At 34.7% G+C, this 23883-nt stretch overlaps 1 long non-coding RNA gene across 2 annotated transcripts in view; it reads left to right on the top strand.

The window, feature by feature from the left end:
* The window catches only part of LOC113458573 (uncharacterized), a 30182-nt gene extending 9136 nt beyond the window's left edge, over positions 1-21046 (top strand). Inside the window, exons 2-3 of one of the 2 annotated variants that reach the window (XR_003378938.2) lie at positions 7011-7177; positions 19226-21046. This is a non-coding gene — a long non-coding RNA (uncharacterized LOC113458573). Of the gene's footprint in view, positions 1-7010; positions 7178-13253; positions 15861-19225 lie in introns of those variants that run through there. The other variant, XR_003378937.2, reaches the window with a different exon arrangement.
* Positions 21047-23883: the final 2837 nt, after the last annotated feature.

Here is a 23883-nt window from a genome sequence, read left to right as displayed (position 1 = left end):
CTTGAAAATCTAAATCAGATGCAGAAACTTTTCAATTTGGTCAGCATGCCTTATTTTTTTTCCCATTATTCTGAGTTAACAAAGGATCCAGATAATACAAATAACCCAAAAGAAGTAGGGATTTTTAATATTCAGTTTAGTCTAAAGTTACATAACACAAATCCTTAAATTGTGATAAATATCCTATAACAAAATTTTCTTCCAGTGTGCCTTTGATTTGTATTTCTCTATGATTAAAATATTTTCATGGAAAGTTCTCAAAGTTTGGACAAGTCAGAAGTGCATATTTATGCTTTTGAAGAAGAAAATATTGTAGTGATATAATTGTCAAAAAATCAAGCATTACACTTTCAGAAAACATAGTGCTAAAATTTATATTAAAAGAAGTAAGAACTGGTGTTAAAATATTTACATTGAATCTAAACTAGCAAAAGTCCTTTGCAATGGGGCTAGAGAGGAAAAATTGTAATGAGTGTCTCATGAGAAGGCCTGAAAAACATTTACATATTAACGTAATAATGGGTTTTTGAGATCACTTTTAATTTTGAAAATCTTCTGAAGGATATTTAAACTTGCTGACTGAAATTCTAATTCCACCAGAGCTCAGAAAAAATTATATTACTGTTGTGGAGCCAAGTTTTCTCCTCTCTCTGCTGTGTTAACCTGCAATTTTAAGGATGCTTTGGGGTTTCATTCACTTGAATACCAGTTTACTGCTTTCAAATAGTTTCAGCAGTCTTTCAACATGTGGATTCTATGTTGCCACTGGACAGGTTCTCTGGATTTTAGAATACAGTAAATATAGCCTATTTTTATCTGAAGTGACTTTTTCTCCTTTTTTTTTTTTTCATTCCTTCTGTTTTGTTTTTCTCTGGAGTCAACTGTCTAGCTAGTGGGTTTAAATGGAAGAAGTGGCAGCTTCTACAAAAGCTCTACAAAAAAACCATTTTGCAATAATTTTTTGGATGAGGAACTTTAAGAAAGAAGTGGGCTATGCTACATATGAGTAAGGTAGCATTTAATCTCAAATGTTAGGCTTCTAAGATAAGCTGTTCCTTTGACTTTGTGAAATGACTCAGTTGTGCAAAGTTATATGTAACCTTCACAAACTTATATACATGAAGATTTTTTTTCTCTACCTTATATTTCAAGTCCTTAAATAAGATCCATTCTTTCATCAGTAAGGATTTGGTGGGAAAAGTTAGTTTTTTTACATATTGAGTAGCCAAACCAAATTCTAAATGTCAAGGGCAGTTTCAATTATTGTAACTGAGCTGCACTGTTGAGAAATATGTGTAATATTTTCTGTATTCCTCACCTACATAATTTCCAACTGCAAACAGTTGTTTAATATATCATAAATTCTGGTCTTTTTATTTTCTACATTTTTACCACTCCAGTAGCATCGGGATTTGCATCTGAGCATTTTCATTCAGCAGAGACAATCCCTGCAGACAATGTATGTGTCATTTTTTTTTCATGCAAACTGTGACTCTAAAAAAAAATTACTTTGGGACAAAGTTTGCATACTAGATGGATGAATTTGATGCAAGTTTATATAGCTTTTGTGTTATTCTGATTATTAAGGATTGCACAAGTTGGCAGGTTTCTTTGCCTCCCCTTCCTCATCAAAAGTTAAATCCTAGCTTTTGTTGTGTTTTCTTTTAGTTTGAGATATCTACTTGAACACCTGCTTCAGTACTTAGAATGAAATTCACAATATGCTTCTTTCAGACAGGGCATATTAGAAATGCAGCACTGAACAGAACATATCACGTTATGTTGTAAAATGGAATTTAAAATGTCAGTTTACTCAGTCAGGTGAAAGTAATCCTATTCAGGGAAGCAATTAGAAGAGTTTACAGCTATTAGTTGTCTCAGGTCAGAATGATTAAATAAAGAATCCTTTTTATTTAAATAAGTATGGGGCATTATAATTATCTGTACTGCCACAGTTTAAGACTTTATTGTCACTAAAACAACTTTAAAAATTACTCCTCTATGCCAAATTATTTTATATATAGTAGGAAAAAAACATCCTTGCTTGTATAGAAGTTACTTGGCCCTATGTAATCCCAGACTTCCTTGTATTTGTTCCTATCTTAACCTACTTTTCCCTCACCTTTCTCATTTCTTCTTCTACTTGAGTTCTCTTCAAATTCAAATGTGACTACAGGACAAAGTTGACAGCCTGCCTTTTGTAAAGCACCATCTCATAAATGAATGTGTTTCATAGTAGTATTTTCAGCTCATTTCAGCTGCTTTTTAGGCAAAGCTGTAATGCTCAACTTGTGATTGTTTGGGTGACAGTAAATGACACCAATTTTTTTGAGAGAAGTAGATAAATACAGCTTGGAAATATAGTAAAAGCCAAGAAATATGTGACACACGAAATACTTTCTTCTCTTTAATATGCAGTGCTGAATCACTTACCTCAGAATAATTCTGGTTTTCACATAACTAAAATATAAAGTTTTGTATTTCTTTTTTAGTTCAATGGAATCAAGATACAACATAAAAACTCAGTGAAAGCAAAGATGCTTGTTGCCTTAATCTGAGTTACTAGTGGAAGTTAAAGTTTTGAAGGAGAAAAGAGTTTACTTTGTCATGTTTACTCAGGTGAAAATTACAAGCTACCTTTTCTTGTCCTCACATTACTTGCACCCAGTAGTGGAGCCACTTAGTTCTTGCTGCAAGGCAAGCAGGGAGAAAGTAAGGACACACCAATTCATCACAATATATTGTACTCTGGAAGATATGGAAATAATGATGCAGACAATAGAAAGCCTGATGGATAGAAATGAGGAATTTTTTAGGTTTGGCATTTTGGATGCCTATGCTTCTGCAATTATCTTCAATTCATCCTACAGAGTGTGGCTTTCCCCATATTTAATAGCTTGGTGATTTTTCTTCTATTCTTGAGCTAACAGAAGTGATCCTAACAGACTGACTAGCTGTTTTTCCAGCTGATTTTCTTCTAATGTCTGTGTCTTGCGAGGAGAATCGAGCATTATGTGCTTGTACAGTTAAAGAATCAGCAAGAAACTTCATTTTAAATAGCTTATCTTGATAATGTCCAACAATCCACATTTTAATTACTTTTGACCACAGACATCTTCAGTATTCTTATTCTTTTATTTACACATTTGTTACATTACATCAATTCCCATTAATCTAATCAGAAGCCCAGAAGGGCTTTCCACCTGAATAAAAGCCATAAAGAATTACTCATTATAAGAGAGTATTTTGTACAATTCTTGATCACCATGGCTTGGTGGAATGGAACAGTCCAAGTATACCTCCAAAAATGGCAAATTTTCTGACCACAATTCTGACATTGCCAAGGAACTGTTCATTTCTTGATTAATACCACTTTATTGAAAAGTTTTTCACATTTATATTAAATTCAGAAGCACCTGTTTCAGGAAATAGTAAAAGGCATAAGATAGAGGAATTTTCATTTTCCTAAACTCAACAAAAAGGGCAAAGATGTCACACATTCATTTCCATGCAAGGAAAGTACTGCAACTATTTAAACCACCTTCCTACCATGCAATAGACAAAAGAAATATTTGCAGAAGAGAGAAAAAAATAAAGGATAGAGGTAAGTATTTTTTTTTAAATGACATCTAAGGTTCATTTTTCTCAAGACTCTTCTAAATTTTTTTCCTACGGATTTTTCTAGTCTAATGAAATATAAAGAAGGAAAAAAAAAACCTGACAAACCAGAGGAAACAAAATGTATTATTTTCCATTTTACATCTTTACTTTATAAAATCTATGATAATAAGTCCAAACCTTAACATAAGCTTAAAAGAAAAATAATGATTTTTTTCCCTGCTATTAAAAGGAGGGGAGGACAAAGAAATCTCATGGAATCTTCACCTTGTCAGGCATTTTTGATCCTATTCCTCTGTAATCAGTAGCAGTCTTCTCTTAACTTCAGTGAAAGCTGAAGTATGCTTGGCCAGAAACCTAATTGAAGTCACATTGCATGTGGACTTTGCCCTCCAGCTTTTTCACCTCTTTTCTGCAGCAATGCCAATCTATTAAAATGATCCTAAAAGTAAGGGTTTGGTCAGCCATGAGGACACAGTCACAAAAGGAGTGGTTGTTACTACAGGAAGTGGTTTGATGGGCAGTATTTCCTATCACACCACTTCAAAGATCACCACTCAGAAAATTTTAGAATACTTCAAAACTGAATATATGTATATTTGTACAGCATTAACTAGAAGGTGTTTTGGGAAAGACTTTCATTTAAGAAATGCTAATTCATCTGATGAGTCACTCTTTTACATGGTTCATAAGCGTATTTTCCCGATGTTTGGTTGGTTTTCTGGGACTTTTTTGTATTTACCTCTTGCTTCAATTCTCATACCTGGTTTATCCATCCATTTCTAATGATCTTATCTTCCCTCTAATGTCTTTATTTTCTTCTTCTGTCTCAAGCACATTCTTCTTTAATGGCAATTCTATTTTGCTCTTTTGATAACCATCTCATGTCTGTTTACTCTTCTACCTTTAAAATCAGTGGATGCACCATATTTTTGCAGCTTCTTCTCATATTCTTTATTTAAAAACTTGTCCTGAACTATTCTTATCTACCAAGAGTATTATTTTCTTTTGACATCCTTACCATGAATGGCATTCAATTCCACCTGTATATCATCATTAATTCACAAATTTACTAATCTTTCAGTTTTTCTGTATAATACCTCTGAAACAACTCCTTTGATGGCTGCTTGCAAAGCTGAACTCTTGTCAAGGTACTGAGACACCATACCACCTACACTTGATTTTGTTTTTCCCCCTGGGATTTATATAAAATCCTGCAAAAAAGTTTATTTATATTCTCTGTTACCAAGGCCATAAATGCTTCCTTGTTTACATTTTCTTCCTCAAATTTACCTTTCTAGAACTTGCCTAAAAAAGTATCACTTTTAAGGGCACCAATCACAATTTCTCACTCTACTTACCATTCTTTATTCTCTACCAAAAGTTACTTGGAACATATTATAAGATAAAGATCATAAGATTGATAAGATTATCTCCCATTGTTTTCTGGCTAAACACTGAAATTAACAGCTTCAGCACTACTGAAGTGCAAGTCCATGTGTTGCAACATTATTTGTCAATAAGCAAATTTAATTTCTTTTGTTTTCATTTGTCAAAATTTTCTCCAGGAAACATGACATTATTTAGATAGTTAATTTTTCAAAATCATTGACTTCCAGGGCAGAACATGTCCATAATTTCTATTTTATTCTTCTTGTATTTCTTGTTTAAAGGTTGGAATGCAAGCTCTGTGATACACAAGTTTTTAATTATTTTACACCAGTGTAGCTCTGCGTCCTGTGATGCCGGTTCAGAGCTGTGACATTTAAGTACCAAAATCAATTATAATGAGTCAACAGAACTTAAAGATTTTTTTTTTTTTTTTCCTGTGGAAAAAAGCCCCAGCATTATACTCACCAATAGCCTTGATGACTTTCTGTTGAGAAGTAACAACCCAGGGGTTTTAGTTCCTAGAATAAGAAACAGAGAACAGCCCCAGTGTATGAGACTCCCTTGCACAAATCCTGTTGCTGCTGCGGTGCACATTTCTTTTAATTAGTAAGAACTTTTACCACATTCCAACTTTTCAGTGCTTCACAGTTTTGTCTTTTGAAATTTACATGAACGTAAGGATTATTTGCAGGCACTTTACTGGTTGCCTTCAGAAGGACTAGTGTTCTCTGAAACCCACAACACCTACTAGCAGGTGACACCTTCTGATATACTCCCTTTAGACCTGGAAAGCTCTTTTCCTCTGTTTTTGTTAAAATGAAACTGTTCTCTTTCACAAAGGGAAGACTTCCAAATATCATTCTAAAAGATAAATATGGTTGTTCAATCTGTATTCATCATTTGAACAAACATTATTTCCCTGTTAGGTGGTATCAACAAGACCTCTGAATAGCAGAAAGCAAATTGTGGATGGAATTTCAGTTACGGTTTTCTTAATAAAACTACATATTTTCATAATAAACAATCCAAATTACTGCTTCATATCTGAAGCTGTTAAATGTTAAGGTATGAATTTCTAGAAAATTTTCCTCTATGGAAAATCTTTGAACTATGGCATTAAGTAGACGTGGTGAGTCAGTGAATTGCCAAACCTTGTGCAAATCACATCAAAGAGCAGCCAAGTAAATCAAAACTGAAACAGGGAAGAACATAATCTGGGGACAAATATATATAATTTATTTGAATATTGAGTTTACAGAGGAATAAATTAGCCTTCATTTAGACTGAAAAGCTATTCCACTGGTAAGAAAGATGGGCAAGACTACCCTGCAACTTCTGTTCATATTGCTGAAGCAAATGTCAGGGTGTCTTACAAAATTTCATTGATTTGAAAATATATTAGAGGGATCTGTCACCTTCTGTGGAATCAATAGCCTTGGAAAACATTTGAAAAGTGTTTTGACTGTTCTGTGAGGTTTTTAAATCTCATTTTGAAAGCGCTATAATTTAGCCTATCATGAAATTTCAATTTTGTCACTGTGGTCAGGGGCGTGAAACTTCAGAAAGAATTTGAAACCCAAATCAAGATTAAGAATTAGATAGAAAATTGTTCTTATTTGACTTCAATTCTACATAACATCTAGATCTCACGCCAATACATAACATAAGGCTTATTTTCTCCACCAGTGGAGAGCTTATGACTTTCATTACTTTCACGACATTTCAAACCTCTAAAGTTAAGAACACTTATAAATATATATGTCCTCATGAGACACCCTTTCCTAAGCTCGAAAATAAATATTTCTCATTTCCAATTCAAATGACCATAAAACTATAAAACATCTCAGTGTCAAGTCTAGTCTTATCTTTGAATGTTAATTCCATTCTCCAGAAGTTTGAAAGAAGTTAATGATAAAGACTTAGATATATTGACTTGTTTTCTAGAGTTGAAGTACTTTAAAAATGCCAACAAGATCTTGAATTGCAATTCTTATTTTCAGGAAATGATATGGTACTTGGGAGATCAAGACTACAACTCTTCTGACTACATAGATGACTGCAACTAATACATAGATGCCTTAGAGAAAACACAAAAATGCTCTCTAAGATAATGAAAAAAAGAGATATATCTGAAAAAGAAGGAAAATTCAAAATTATTCAGATCAAGGTAAGATAACTGCATCATAAAAATATTTGTGCATGGAATGATATAACATCTTCTGTTTTGCATGTGCATCTTATTTTACAGAAACAGAACTTATTTGGTCCCAGAGTATGAGGGATTGATCCCTGTTCGCAACTAAGCCCCCACCAGCCAATCGTTCACTCCCCACTTTCAGGATGATGGGGAAGAGAACTAGAAGGGAAAATGCAAGAAAAAATCATAGATTAAGATAAAGGCACTTTAATAAGTGAGTGAAAAAAACCACCCAAAATCCAAAAGGCGATGCAAATGTGATTACAAACCACCTCTAGCCGGCAGACTGATAGAAACTTGTCTCTGAATAATGGTTACTTCGTAAGAACTCGGAACTCGTCTCCCACCCAAGTTTTATAAGTGATCATGATGTTCTATGGTATGGTATATCCCTTTGGTATGTCTGGGTTCATTGCTATAGCTCCTTCTCCTCCTAAGCTGTGGCTGATACACAGCCCACTTGCTGGGGTGGAGTGCAGAGTGAGAAACAGAGAAGTCCTTGATGCTCTGCAAGTAATGTTCAGCAATAATTAAAATAGCTATGCTATCAACCCTCTTGTACTCACAAATCTAAAATGGTGAACTGTAGAGGTGCTGAAGAAACTTACTTCCGTCCCAACCACACCCTATACACAGATCCTCTATAACAAAGAAACAAACACCTTCTAAATTAAAATTTAAAAATTAAAATTAAAATTAAAAAAATAATAAAATTAATTGTTAAAGTCATTTTGCTTGTTTTCTTCTGCTTCTAATATAAAGTGGTTCTTGTCATTAATTCAAGCGAGGAAGAAAGAAACTATAATCATTTAGGAAACCGTAAATATATTTCCTAAATAAATGTTACAGTACTCTAAAACTAACCTCATGCTAATAAAGTCATGCAGACATTTCTGCCCTCAAAGGGAGATTCATTTCCTGGGTAAATGTTGTCAGTGTAGTCACTTAGATTTTCCTATAAAAATAGTACAGATAAGAACATAGTTCTGAAACACAATTGGCCCATCCTTCCTTAACCATTTGACAAACAGTCTGGCCTTAAGCTGTCTATGGCTTCTGAATTGCGACGGTGTTCACAGGGGTTTTCAGGTGAGGGAAGAGAATGTTGACTTCCTGTTCAGAAGGCTTGATTTTATTATTTTATGATATATATATTGCATTAAAACTACACTAAAAGAATGGAAGGAAAAGTTCTCCTCAAAAGGCTAGGGTAAGAATAGAAAAGAAAACAATGATAAAGGCAGCTGCCTCAGCCTCTCTGTCCAAGTCAACTCTGCCATGATTGGCCATTAATTACAAACAAACCAACATCAGACCAATCACAGATCCACCTGTTGCATTCCACAGCAGCAGATAACCATTATTTACATTTTGTTCCTGAAGCCTCTCAGCTTTTCGGAAGGAAAAAATCTTAAGGAAAGATTCTTAATGTAAAGATGTCTGCGACACTGGATCACTCTTCAGGAGGCGGAAGAGACATCTTCCACATCCTATGCAGAACCACAACCAACTCTTTTGAAAGACATGTCTGTTCTCCTTAGAACCTGTGTCCCAGTATTGGTTATCTGCTGATAAGCAGGCTGTCTGTGATGCCAGGACATTTATATTTCCTATGACTGAATGCACCACCACTATAACAAAGGAGTGAAAATTATCATCTTAGTAGAGTATAGAGAAAATTGAAATACAAGTGCTGCTCTGGGACAGGAAGCACTGGTGTAGGGACACAGGCTGGGGACTGCCTGACTGGCAGCAGCTCTGCAGGGAGGGATCTGGAGGTCTTGGCAAACACAAACTGAGCACAACCCAGCTGTGTGCCCTGGCAGCCTGGAGATATTCACAGGGGCACAGAGAGGGCACCATAGGGAGCAATTATAGCACTCTGCTTGGCACTTGTTAGTCCCATCTGAATTCTGTGTCTACTCTAAACTATCAAGAAAAACATAATACGAAAGCTAGGCATTCTACATCTAATATTCAATATTTGTCTATTGGTCTATTAAACTTCTAATTGTCTGTTTGAGAATTTTTGTGTTTGATGACTTCTTTCATAACCCTTAAGGAGGCCTATGAAAAATTTTGGTCATATTAGCAAATAAAGATCTACAGTTCTTTACCTAAAGTTTAATGAAATAATTTTTTTTTTCTTAGCATGAAAAAATTTCTCATGGTTATCAATGAAGAGAGATCTAAGATCCTTCCATTCACCACAAATCAGAAAAATATGAACAAAAATGACATTTGCAGTGAACCAGAAGCCCGAGATTTTAATCAATTTTTTGCAATATGAGTAGAACTGAGATTGCTTTTGTGATCTCATTAAAAAAAGTTGTGTTCAGATGTGTTTGCTATAGGCAGCCAAAGCAGTTTCACTGAAGAGGAATGCTTCATTCATTCATATGTGCCAAAAATAGAGGTATTTGGAACATGGATATCTTCATAAAATCCTACCATGTTCTGCAGCTCAAGGCTTGTGAGTATTTTATAAAAGTAGACAATAAAAGTGTTATTTACTATTTCCTAACTTCTAGACTGCACCCATTGGTGCTGTAGAATTTGTTCTGTCACTACATGAGCACATGGGAGAAAAGGCAGCCTGGATAATATGGATTCATCCAGGGTTTGTCAAGGTTCTATGAGTAAAAGTTCTTGCAGAAGAATAATTGGCTAATGTTATCTCCTACTAATTTCTTTCTCCCTTTTTATATCCATGGTAAGGTAATGCATGCTAGATATCCTTATTAGGACTAGTTAGTTGCCTGTTGCTTATTGACAGTAGTGTGCATCCTTTCTGACTCCTGTTTCCACCCCAATCGTTTGTTCCATCCTGCAGACAAAAATTCCTTTTCTTTGTGGTCTGTGTTTACAGGAGAAATAATTAGAAAACAATTTCCACTCTTTGTCTCATTATGATTTCATTTGTGTCTGGGCAACCTTCATTCCTCCTTTCTTGATGCAGAGATGTCTTTTGAGATAGGTTTATATGAAGACACTAACTGGTTGATAATTTTTTTAAGATAAAGAGTGTTTCATTAAAAAATGCCATTTGTGAAACTCTATTCTCTCTGCAGAACAAATCCTTTGAAATTTAAAGGACAGACCAAAATATTCTCCTGATTACTTCAAGGCTCCAGGGAGTTGCCTGGGTTATTTAATAACCCAGAGAAACCTTTTTGTTATTATGTTTGCAGACTCACAATTCTCTTCCAAGACTCATTCCATCACCTTGCAGAACCATTATACCTGCCTTTGTTATCTAAATAGCACTGTAGTGAAACTTATGTTTAAAATATTTCTACTTTAATTGAGTTCTGAATTTTGATTATCTTCAGTACAGTACTAAACTTGATACATCTGGCTTTTTGCCAGATATTCTGAAAATGTTACTGAAGTAGATTTTTTAGGGACTAGATATTTTAAATAAGAGGGTTTTGCAGGTGTCCAGTTTACTTTTTATCTTTTTACACACTTAGAAAACTATTTATTCTCTCCAGCAACGAAGAAGGTTGTTCCATTCACTGTTCTCCCAAAGAAAGCTTCTGAATTCATTGATGACATGTTCATGTTTTCTAATTTCCTGTTGGAAAATTAATTATTTTTATATGTATAAATGTGCATCATTTTGATCTTATCACCCAATTAATAACTCAACTCAAATGACATCTCATTATTATTTCATTTCATATTAATAATTGCCTTATTTTTGTGAGGGGTTTTATTTTATTCCAATAAATGTAAGAATTTAAAGAAAATTTCATTATAATACATCCTTAATATCTTCCTATTATAGAACAATTTAAATTTATTTAAAATATAATTTTTGACAGATGTTTCTTAACCTTAACAGCTGAGACAAACCTTCTTTGACACACCAAAAATTTTTGAAATAAACACAACCCTCACTATCTACCAGTTCTTATATTAACTCTAATACAGAGTAGATGATAAATGACGCATTTTAGTGATGAGAAAACTGAGACACTAGTTACTTATGGTCATTTAAAGTCTTGCAACATTTTTTAGGAAAATGACAATGTTCTGGTAGATTAAAATTGGCAAATTTCAATTTCACTTGTGTATTCCAAGCTACATTTTGTTTTCCCTGGTATTTTAGTGTATAAAATGGAAGGTATTGCTTTTCATTTTATACTTTCAGAGTCAATACTTTGTACAACATGTTGGAGTGGTGAGTGGCACCCAAAAATAGAGAGACAAGCTGTAGCCAGCCTGTGAGTGTGCTTCACTCAGCAAGTAATTAACTTGGAAAAGTCTTCTGGCACAATTTGCCTTTCAAGGAAGGAAAGGGGACTGGAAAAAAATTAAAAACTTCATCAGGGTGGAAGTACTGCAGTTAATAGCTGTTCAGAAATCTTTAGCTGAGAATATGACATAAATTACCATCACTGCTTCCTGTGGTTTTGTAATGTATCTTTGTGATTTTAGTGAGTTAATATGACTTCATAATTTCCTAATGACCCAGCTGTGGTTTATAATAATATTTAGTACCCATGTTTCAATCTTTAAAAGGCTTTTACAACAATTCAAATTTCTCTGTTTTCTGTTACTCAGAGAATTAGACTTTGTTTTAGTTTATAGCAGCCAGTCTGGCTTCATTGCTATAAATTTCTCACTCTGTTCTGCATAGCCAGAATTTGGAATGTTATTTTTTCCCAACTTTTTCTTTTGCCTAAAGTGTCTTCTTATTCCCACAGCAGAGCTAAAAAAGAAGGAAAAAGATATGTACAGGTTTGTCATGCCAAAGAACAGTAGGAGTTGTTTTGAATTTCAGTCTTTTTTTTCCCCTTAGACCATCTGACCCTATAAAAATTACCTGCAACAGTGGTAGGAATAGATTGGGTATAATTTTTGGTATAAAGTGTAAATGGAGGTCAGGTAATAATGGATATCCATAGAGTAACATAAAGAATGTGTTTACTTTTTACTAGGCTGCACATATTTTCCCATATTATTTATTAACTCCACTTTATGAAGTTTCTTGCTACTTATTCTTTGGATTCCTTTTGACCCAAACATTAATCTCTGTAATAACATGAGTTATTTACAATAATCTCTGTCATAGCCTAGGGTATATTTAGAATTTCTTACTCTAGTGAAATTATATCTTTCTGTTGCTCTTTGAACACCTAAGAAACAGTCCTACAGGGCACTGATCACCCTCTCTTCCCATTTCAGTGAACGAAGAAATTAATGGTGCCTTCCTGACTTTGAAATCTGACATGTAAATGTGGGGAAGTGTAACCCTCAGATGCCCAATCCCACCTCAGTGGAATCCTTTGCCAATTTTTCTACTACAGTTTCAGCAGTTATTTAATTCAGCAGTAGTATTTTATTTCATTTTAACATCCCAAATATTCAAGTGTGGGATGTTAAAATGGAAGTGCATACCAAAATTAAATAAGAATGTACTTTGAGACAATTTGTTAATTTTCATACACAGTTCAACAAAACTTCATTTCATCCTTCATCTTAAGTGACCAGGATATGCAGAGGGCAGTAGTGAAATACTTAACAAAGAGCCTTGAGAGCTGAACTAGATTTAGGCTTTTGGTCATTATTTCATACCTGTTGTGCAGAGGCATCATAGAGGTTTCTTCTATAATGAGATTGGTTTTGGAAGAAAATGTAGGTAATACGTGCAATGGCATGCTGAAAAACTCAAGCACATATGTCCATATAGTCATGCTTGTGTAAATGTGAAAATTTTTAAAAATTATTCCATGTGTTTTTAATGTTTTTACGGAGAGTTGAGATGTATAAAATATAATTTGCTTCCAGTATTAACTTCTTACAGGAAAGCAAAAGTCCTGGATTGGTTTTGTTAAAAATACCTAAAGCCTCACTGAATAGTTGCTGTTACAAAACTCCTTTGATTTTACACTTTTCCTTTCACAGTGTGTGGCTCTGTACTCTATTTCACAGGGCAATGCTCTGTTGAAAGCTGTCACTCCAAGAAGCAGTGTGATAGTTGTCAGTGATATCCAAAGAAGACTGAATTGTATATACATATCCTTATTTTTTTTTTCAGTGTGTCCTTAACACATCGACTTTCCTGGCTGTGGGAGCTCAGTAAAAAGAGAATCAGCATAAGGTGAAGCATATCTCCTGCTGGGTGGCCAAACTGCATGAAATCTCATGCTTCATTAATGGTGCTTCTCATACCAGCTGGTCAATGGATCATGAAAATGAATCAGAAGTATAATGGGGACTTTTTTCCAGTTGTAGCAGTCATAAACAATTATGTGCTCCTGGCTCCTACTCTTTCAATACATAATGATTTTATTGCTTTTGTCTTTTCCATAAGAGAAACAAGATATAATAATTAGAGTTGAGAAAATGAGGAAAGCACTAGGAACCTGTTTGTTTAACAGGTTCCTTATTTTGGTTAGATACTTTTCCTGTCTGTGCTTCATTTTCTATCATAAACATGACATCCTATATCATAATACAGAAACAAAATTCTTCTAGCCATACCCCACCACAAAGCTTTTACTTCCCAAATTTAAGGCAATGATTTATGGTGTCTCTCTTTCTGGTTTTCCAATTAAAAAGAAAGGAAATAAAGGCCTTAGAGGAGACAGGGTTTTAAAAGGGAATACTGACTTCCTGAAAATCTGTTTTTTCCAATCATTTTCAGGTATAATGAAATTGAGAAACAAAATCCTAAGAAAAAATGCAAGATATTAATACAAACACAGAAGAATATAGTACTTCCTTACATGTCTTAAACATCTATCTTTCCTGCGCTCTTTTGCTGGATGTTCTCCTCAAGCAAGAGAACTCTGACTCTGCCAGAATGGGTCCAGATTTAACTAAGTTGCCTTCCAATATTTTCTTTTCTCTAACAGCCCAAAATTTGGGATCAGATTGGCTTCACCAGAAAGGAATCATTAAAGAATGCTGCTTTTCTTTGTGGCATTAACAACTTCTTTTCTATAACTAGTCATACATATAGCTAGTGTCAACACAGCTGACTATAACCAGTCATATATATATATATATATATATATATATATATATGAGCCTCCTCTTTCTTTTGTTTCAATTGTTCAACTGCAGGAATTGCACTGCGTTTCCTTTCTGATGGCACAGCCTTTCAGAGAGTAGGAAATTATACAAAATTAAGGTTTTCACCATAGTGGTGAGTGTGTGTTTAGCCCAACTCATTGTAGAAGCACTGCCTGGTAAAGGAGCTGGGAGCTGGACTCTATACATGCCCATGTGTGCTGGCCTATGAAGAGTTTCCTCTATGCTTAACTATCATATGAATTTGGTATGCATGCAGATCAGTGGGAAATCAAATAAATTTTAACAGTCAAGGAATTGAGACATTAAAGAAAAGTTTTACAATTTTTGGACAGAGTAGATGTTGTTTTTATTTTCTGGAAAAAGGACAGAGGAATCAACTAATTATGTTTTAAGCATCAACCAATTGATTTTGTCATTTTTTCTTTCTCCTAAGTCTTCTTTCAGACCTTCTTTCTGGTGATCACACTTCAGTCCTTAATCCTCTACGCTCTAGTGAGTTCAATTTCTGGAGTAGGATTTGGAGTTTCAGATATTACAAGGTTCCCTTGTGGAAATCAGCAAAGGAAATGTCTGCCACAAAAGACGGAATAGCTTCTATGCACTTCTCTTCTTAACTTCAGCTATGTATATCTAAAAATTATAACCAGTGCATAATCTATGCTATTGTTCTTTTCTTCCCTCCTCTGCTTCCTTAGCTCTAAAAGAAAGGTTATATCATGTCCGCTGAGATTATATGTTTATCAGTCTACATTGTATTTGGATTAATAGAGATGTGGCTTTTTTCCCTTTGGTTAGAAGAGATGCGCAGCCTGCTGTTTGTTTTGATTCATCCTTTTCCTCTGTTCACCTCAAAGGTCTGAATCTTATCATTTACCTTCCATACTAATGTAACAGCTTTTCAGCCTAGCAATAAAATACTTGACTGAACATTGTGTATTCTTGTCTGTATCTTACATGAGATATAAAAAGCTGCATAACTACAGGCCAAGCGTATCTTTCACACTGTTAATTCTTATCAGCAACTACAGATCTTTATAAGACTGAGTTCTGCACTTGGAATCACATATTGAAAATGAAAGAGCCAGTTAATGTACTTTTCAGTTTTTCCTGTGAATGAAGAAAATAATAGCCAATATACTTCAAAGATTCACATTGTCAAAGATCAGCAGAAACTTTTATGTCCAGCTGATAAGAAATGGAAAATCTACCTTTTAACTTTGAAATTAACTTGGAGACCTACATCTTCTCTCTGCTCTTTTGTTACTACATTATAAAAAAGAAGCAGTCAAAGAACGAATCGTTGTAATGAAATAACTCCAGGAATTTCTTTAGCCAGAAGTAATATTTTCAAACACATCTAAATGATTTAGAAATTGTAAGAAACCTTCACTTACAGATTTAAAGTTAAGGGAAGTTTTAAAATGTGAGTTAGATACATGTGAGTCCGTGAAATTCCCAGAGGCTCAAGGAATTAAATTTTATGGATCTCAATATTCAAAGTACTCATTCTTATGTTTATAAAGAATTTACTGTTTTATTTTCTTCTAGTATACTTTAGTAATATTTAAAATATTGTTCTACATCGGTCATTATTTCTGAGAATTGTGCTGGGGGGTTTTTATGCATTTCCTATAAAATGAAATGACAAACTTATTTTTAGCTTATTTTCATGAGTCTGTGTTCTCATTGAAAAAAAAAGAACTAGTAGAAAAATATTATAGATAATTTACAATTTAAATAGCTTCAATTTTTATAATACTGGGAGCATAAGATAGTAAATTCTGACTGTTATGACACTTCACTGTCAATGTTTTGCAGTTCTGTATGACCAATGCTTAATATAAAAATTATTTTAAAATTGATTTTGAATACTGAATCAATTGTGCTGTGATAGTCATCTAAGAAACAGTTTTTCCCAAATATGACACAGACTACAGTGTTCTAATGACATTTCTGACAGCATTACTTCTACTTACATAAAAAATTGACTATTTTCACAGTATTATTGTTTTGTGCTATGACTCTCTTATCTGCCATTCAGTGTGAAGGGCATTCCATGGGACTAATTATTGTCATGTTCATTACACAATGACATTTACAAAGAGTAGACTTTAAATATTGATTCTTTACTGCATGTTGGAAAATAAATTTTTGTTATAAGAATTCCTCTTGGTGATTTCTTGCAGAAGTTGTTCCTTGCTGAGTTGTTTCAAAGCAAAGTACTGATTTCAAAGTTTGAATAATTTATCTTCCTTTCTTTTAAAAATGTATCAACTTCTAATTTTAATCACCCTGCAAAATCAGCATGTCTTGATAATTTAGTGAATGAAACCATAGATATTTCATCTTATTCTGAACCGGTGAAAATTAGCCTAGCTCCACTCACTTCCATAGAGCTAGAACAGTTAAAATAATTTAAATTTCAGATTATCTTCAATTTGGAAAAATCTAAAAGAATGCATGTAAAGTTACATTGTTGAATTGGAAAAAACTCTTGAATGACTTCCATGTAATAAAATGAACCCCTTCAGAAATTATCGATTTTTCAAAGAGCACGTGTAGACAATGCTGAAATAGATACATTAATATATAGCAAAGTGATTACTCTACAAAGCCTATCTGTAGATAGGGCATTTGATGAAGCTTTGTGATCTGTGAATGATTATGAAATACAGTTGCATACCCCATAAAAGAACAGCATGTTCCCAGACTGGAATAATGAGTCCGTAGTTGAAAGTGTAGTCCAAACTTTTATATTTACCCAATAGCTGGAGAAGGACTATGGACAATTAAAAGCAGGCTGTAATGTTATAGTTTCTCCAGAGACACAAGTAGTAGGCTCAGGATCATGCTGCACCAGTGAAATGTGATTGTGAAAAAAATGTTAACAACACTAAAAAAATTAGCAACTAAAAGTAAATAGTAATAATTGTAACTTATTTTAGTTATAGTAATAATTGTAACTGTGATATACAGTCTAAGAAAACCCATATTTTGCCTGGAACTTGTTCAGACAGGTTTTTTCAACTTAAAGTTTCTGCAAACACCATAAAAATAGAAAATAATCCTACATATATGTGCAGTGTTTCAGTCAAGCCAGCCCATGCAGTGTAATATGCTCTAAAGTACTCTAGACCATGAACATCGTGTTCTGCACAATATAATGATTATTTTGTCTGATTATGTATTTTTGTAAGCGCCTCCCACTTTTTATATCATGAACTGAACTTACCTAAGTAAGAATAATTACCACAATATATTTGGTCTTACTTCATTTGTGACATATATACCTGCCCTGTTAAGAAGTGCTTTTGTCATTTTTACATTACATTTTTGCTGTCTCCTTGATCCTTTTTTTTTTTTTTTTTTGGTCATTCACATTTTAGACAAAACAGATACTAATAAAATAACTGTATTATTTGTCTCTGTCGTTGACATAATAGCAACTTTAATGAAAACAAGGATAAAAACTTGGGCACTGGTAATTACTCCAATCACTTTTTCCACATTTTCCACACAACCCAATACAATTTAGTGCAAATCTTTATACTGTGTCCTTCATGTATTCACATCACAGTGAGAAATACACAGAGCTGTCACTAAGCATAAGTCAAGCTGAACAAATGGGGTTTTAATTCTGACTGGAAAACACAGCCAATCCACTGTTCGTGATCTCACATGGAAGGGCATTGCAAAGGCATGCAGTAGTTGGACTAGTGGAATCAAGCTGGTTGGGAGGAAGACGCTTGAAGATGAAGAAAGAGTATAATGAGAATAGGCTGTATAAATATACAGTGAATATAAATTTATATGATCAAAAATAGGACCAAAAAATTCTCCAAGGCCAAGCTACTGAAACAGCTAAATTGCTAAAGACAAAATTTTGGGATGTTTAGGAAAACCTGGAGAGCAGCTGATTTTATAATTAACAACTGGAAGTTAAATAAGGACAAGTGGAACAAAATGTCAAAGGGGCTTGTAGCTTTATGACAAATTACAAAAAACTAGTAATGTGAGAAGATATGTGAGAAGATAAAAAAAAAGCTGGCTATTTATAATTTATTACTTCGTACCTTCAGATCTTAGTGTTTTTTATACCTGTAATTGACATTATTTAAGTAGAACAGAATTTCTTTGCAGCTGTCAAATATGCATTTTATATAAAACTTTGCAATGTGTAAGATAATAGAGAATTTGAAAAGAAGTCACTGCTGTGTTCCTCTTATATGCTTTATTTTCCTTCAGGATTGTGGAATTCTAGTATAGGCAGCAGTCTGTAGCTTCTTTTTGAATAGCCAGCTTTATGCAGTGCTTTTGTACAATGGTCCCATTGAAATTAATGACAAAATGGACCCTGCCTTTTGAGCACTACAGATTTTACCAATAATATTCTCAACAGTATGCATACATCTGTGTAAATTTATTTCTCTCATTAGCAATGGATGAACCACAACAGGCTCGCTGACATGCTTCAGATAAACATCACAAAAATTTGGCTGCCTATCCAACTATCCATACAAATTGGCAAATACATAGGAAATCTCTGGAGAATTGACTCTCTCAGGAAATTTCTAGTAATTACTACATCTGTTCAAGAGAGGAGCTATCAGGATTTTGGCAGTTGTATGAAAGTATTTTTCGTAATCTAAAAGAATGGATACCATACAAATATTTGATTTAGAAAGAAAATATGAAGAATAAATTTTAAAGGAAAAAAATAATCTTTGTACCATTTAGATAGTCAGATATTCAAAATTACTTTGAACTGGTTCCTAACCTAAAAATGTTCTGGGAGAAAGATTTGTTTAAAAATCGTAAACACTACATTTTTCCATTAACTCAACATTTTGTGTCTTTTTTTCCCCCAAGATTATTCAAGCATTATGTATTTAGGTCCACAGGTTAAAAATCATATTCTGTAAGAAATAAATAATCTTTTTTATGAGAGATTTTCGTGCTGTTTTACTGCAGGAAATGATCCAGAAGATGATGAAGAGCTACAGCCTCAAACTCAGATTACAACCTTTTCTGGACAGTTTGGAGGATATTTATCTAGAGCTACATTCTGCAAAGTAATATGCATAACTTCCAGTGGTATAGCCTTCTACAGACTATGTGTACATCTAATCCCTCTGAGAAACAATGAATTTAAATGTGAACTCTCTTCATATGAGTAAAAATGTTCAACACAAGAATAATTTGTCTAGAATGTCTTGTGATCCCTGTAAGTAGGAGACCTGAGACCTGGCTGGACAAGTTTCTGTCAAGAAGATACATGATCCACAGCAATCCTGTTTGGTGACAGTGAGAAGACTAGATCACTTCTAGACCAATTTTAAGTTATCCTATTATTAAAGTTAGCGATAAATTTCCATGAAATCTCCAATGAATTCTCAGACAATCAGTTCTGACAATAACTCTCACTGCACTTCAAATGGAGGCCACTCAATATTTCACAGAGATTATAGTTCTGCCTCAAAATTCCCCTTCACATATGATTAAAAAGCATCAATATTAACTCTTAACTGTGGTCAGATACTAACATAGTAGAGATAAATACCTGATTTTCTTAATTTCTTTGGAAATTTAGATTTGCACACTGCCCAGTTCATTTTACTATATCAGCTTCCACTTTTTGAAGTGAAGTACCCTATCTGCTGCTTTAAACACCTAGCCAAATTTTTAACTACTGTCAATAAAAACCATCTGAAAAAATGAATCTTCTGCATGTTAAGACAACCATATAAAATCTTACAAGCAAGTCATAAAAATGTAGCAAATAGTTTTGTCACTACAAAGACAAGAAATACTGAGCATTTTCTGACCTCCAACTCCTTGGCACGAACATCAATGCACACAGACATGGGCAAAAAACAGGAGGAGCTGGAAGACACTGGACAGCAAGAAACTGTCATGAATTGTCATCGTGGAAACATGGTGGAATGACTCCCACAACTGGAATGCCACAGTGGATGGCTATAAATCCTTCAGAAGGTACCAGCAAGGAAGGACAGGCAGTGGGGTAGCCCTGTATATTGGGGAGGAGTTTGAGTGTCTAGACCTTAATGATGGTGATGAAAATCAAGTGTTTAGGGGTAAGAATCAAGGGGAAGGCTGACAAGGCAGACATCCTGGTGGGAGCATGTCATAGACCACCCAGCCAAGATAAAAAGACAGCAGAAATATTCTTCAAGCTGGGAGAAGTCTCATGAAGTCCTCATGGAGGACTTCAACTTACCAGATGTCTGCTGGAAATACATCACAGCAGAGAGGAGTCAGTGTAGGAGGAATTGAGGGGTGTGTAGAAAATAACTTCCTGATACAGCTGGTGAGTTAGCAAACTAGGGCAGATGTGCCACTGGACCTGTGTGTGGACAGAGAAGGACTAGTGAGCGATGTGATGGTTAGAGGCTGTCTTGATAATTTTTGATTCATGAGAAGTAAAGAGGGAAGCCAGCAGAATTGCTACCCTGAACTTCCAGAATGACACAAAAAGACTGAGGTACTTAGTAGCTTCTTTTTCTCAGGCTTTAATAGCAAGACCAGTTGGTTTTGGGTACCCTGAGCTGGAAGACTGGGACAGGGAGCAGAATAATGCCCCTGTAATCTAAGGGACCTGCTTTGTCAATTAGCAGTGCATCTATGGTGCCAGATACAAAGACTACACTTGTAAGTACTTTTGCCTTAAAATAATAATGAAAAGTTGAAATCTGTCTAACTTAAGTTAAAGCTGATGAAAATATGCTTTGCTATCATCTCTTCAAAAGCTATGTTAAGATATATTTGAATTAATAAATTGTACCAGTTTGTAAAACAGTTTTCAGGTTACCTCTGAAATTTATTAGATACTGATGGGTTTTTGGAGTGATATTATTTAAAGTACAGACAGCCACAAGGCTCCCACATCTAATATAATTAAATTAGCTGCTGTCTGTGGTTTATGAAGTTTTCTTCCGGACAACAAATTTCTGATTAAGATGCCTGTTGTCAAAAAATGTGGATGGGAAGAAGTTTGGGTATTGAGAGATTTATTTGGGAAAGAACAGTATTGACAAACCATGTGTTCAGAGGTGATTAATCATTCATTGATATTAATAAAAATATAATTGATTTTCTTCTATTTGATGAAATATAGGTCTGGTCAATAGTTAATCAGACACCAGATCCTGTAAATCCTGCACAATTACTTGCAAGTACTTACCCTTCTTCAAGATTAAGTAATTTGACTGTCAGTGCACAATTTTGCTTTGTGTTTGAGTGGCTTTATATTTTGTTACCCTGTGATGATATGAAAACAGGACTTCAAAGAAAAACTGCTGTTTTTCAATTTGTAGATGAACAGAATCATGAGAACTGGCCTCCAAACACTAATTTTAATGGTTCACTCCTTTGAATGTATTGATGGTATTTTAAATCTCTACCATCTTTTAGAAACTGTTCAGTTCCTGCATTTAGGAAAGTGGAATTTGAAACAAGAGCTTTGGAACTTAAACAGGGTAACAATAAACCTTTGAAAGAGTAAAAATTTATTCTGGATGAGATATCCTACCTTCCTGCTTCATGTCCCTGGCTGTATTCATATTTTTCTGTCCAGATCACAGCTCAAATTCTTATATCCTCAGGTTATCCTTGTAAAAATTCTGATTATCTTTCAGATAGCTTTTTTGAGTCTCCCTGACTTGAGTCTGGAAGCCTTACAGCAATGGGACACCAGACAAGCAAACATTTGAAAACAGTTACCCTACTCCTCCAGTTTTTGTAGTGTTGTTGAGGAAACACAAAGGAACATTTCTACTGAAAGTCTCCCAGGTGAACTGACCTCTTTTATCTGAGGTGAATACATTGCTATTAAAAGAAAAAGCTTTCTAAGGGATGAACACAAGTACTATAATAGGTCCCACTTAATTTAAAATAAGCAAGTACATCCTTGCCATAATTCAACTCCTGGTTGCTACCTCCCAGATTATTGAACATTTCTAACTATTCCCATTTGGAGAAGAAATATGGGAATTCAGGTCCCTGTATGTTCTGGCCTTTGACCTGGCTGTGGCCGTATGGGCAATTGAACAAATGTCCATGAAACACTCAGTTTGTCCCTCCACTACTGCAGTGGAGAAATTTGCCTTGGGGAGTATGTTCTAGCTGAACATTACTTCCAGTGGTAATTAAACCATTCAGAAATCCCTGCAAAGGTCACTGCAGTTACAAGTTAAAAATAACCAGTTTCTTACAAATTTAATGTAAAAACTACTCTTGAATCCAGCTAGTTCTAAATCTAACAAAATCTAGGCAGACTTGAATGGGTGTCTCTATTTTCAATTTTTAGAAATATCTATGTTTCAGGAAACTCTGGAAAACTGGTGATGCCTTTAGAGGCTGACCTAGAACAGACACTAGACAGAGCTAAAAGAATAAAGTGGTTATTTATTAAAAGGCTTTAAAGGATACATCTTGGGCAGTACGAGGGCATGGCCAAGACTATACCCAAGAGGGACCCAAAATGGTCATAAAATGGATGACTGGCCATGAGGTCTCGCACTTTTATAAGCTTTGGTCTATTTGCATATTGGAGTTAATGGTCAAATTATAGCTTCAGGTTATGAAGTCCCACGCTCCTTGTTTGCTCTCTTCAGTTCCCTGTTATTTATCCTTTTTGGGCCTGAACCTTCTAACAGTTGTCCTTGGTCTCAAGCTGGAAAAGGATTGGTTTGTCCACCTACCCTGTGAAGAGAATCTACTAAGACTTAATCTACGCCTCTAGGCAGCACAGAATCTGAGAAACATGAAAGCTAAAATTTAAGGCATCACTGGAATGCTTCTTCTCCCCCACCCCCTTCCCCAAATATCTATAATTTCTCTTTACTCATTTCCTCTGCAGATGTGTGGTTTAGATAAATTCATATTTATGTGAATTGAGAAAGCTTAAGAAAATAATTTAGCAGCAAATCTTCCACTGGTATGAATTAATAAATTACAGAAGAGTTACTTTTATTGACATGCGTTATGAATCCAGAGAGATATTTGGAAGAGAACTTTCCACTTATGCTCGTTATCTCAACAAGTTGAGCAAATGTTTCCTTTGATACCACATGAGCAATATTTGAAAGAGAAAATTCCATGGAAATTCTGTATGATGTGTTGTGGCCTAAATCTTAAGGGCAGGCTATGATATTCTACATTGAACCTTTTCTTGTGTATAGCTCAACAGGAAGAATAATACAGACACCAAGGCTATTCCTGCTGTTTATGTGCCTCTCCAGCTCTGGGGGAATAAGCTGAAGACTGAATGACTCGATTTGGTGGTGACAGTATATGGCAGTGGCTGTAGGACCATAGTTTTCGGTCTTTTATAAGATTGACAAAAGTGAGGAACTGGCTGCTACCACTACAGCTCTGCATCCAGCTGCATCTACACTGGAGGAGCCCTCATGAAAGCCTCTGCTGTGTTGGCTTGTGAGAAAAGCTGGAGATCAGTAAATCAAACATTGCCTTGACAATCTCTGTGGCTGTTCACGAGCCAGTGAGTATTTTCCATATGTTTGTCTTACCTCTGGTGCCTAATTAGACTGAAAGTGGTGTAAGTCCCGGTGCTTCCTTTACATTGTAACACCTTGAATATAATATTTTTC

The sequence above is a fragment of the Zonotrichia albicollis genome, chromosome 1 (genome assembly GCF_047830755.1).
Source record: "Zonotrichia albicollis isolate bZonAlb1 chromosome 1, bZonAlb1.hap1, whole genome shotgun sequence".
Taxonomy (NCBI): domain Eukaryota; kingdom Metazoa; phylum Chordata; class Aves; order Passeriformes; family Passerellidae; genus Zonotrichia; species Zonotrichia albicollis.
The sequence above is the reverse complement of the archived record's forward strand: the minus strand, read 5'-3'. Positions and strand labels throughout refer to the sequence as shown.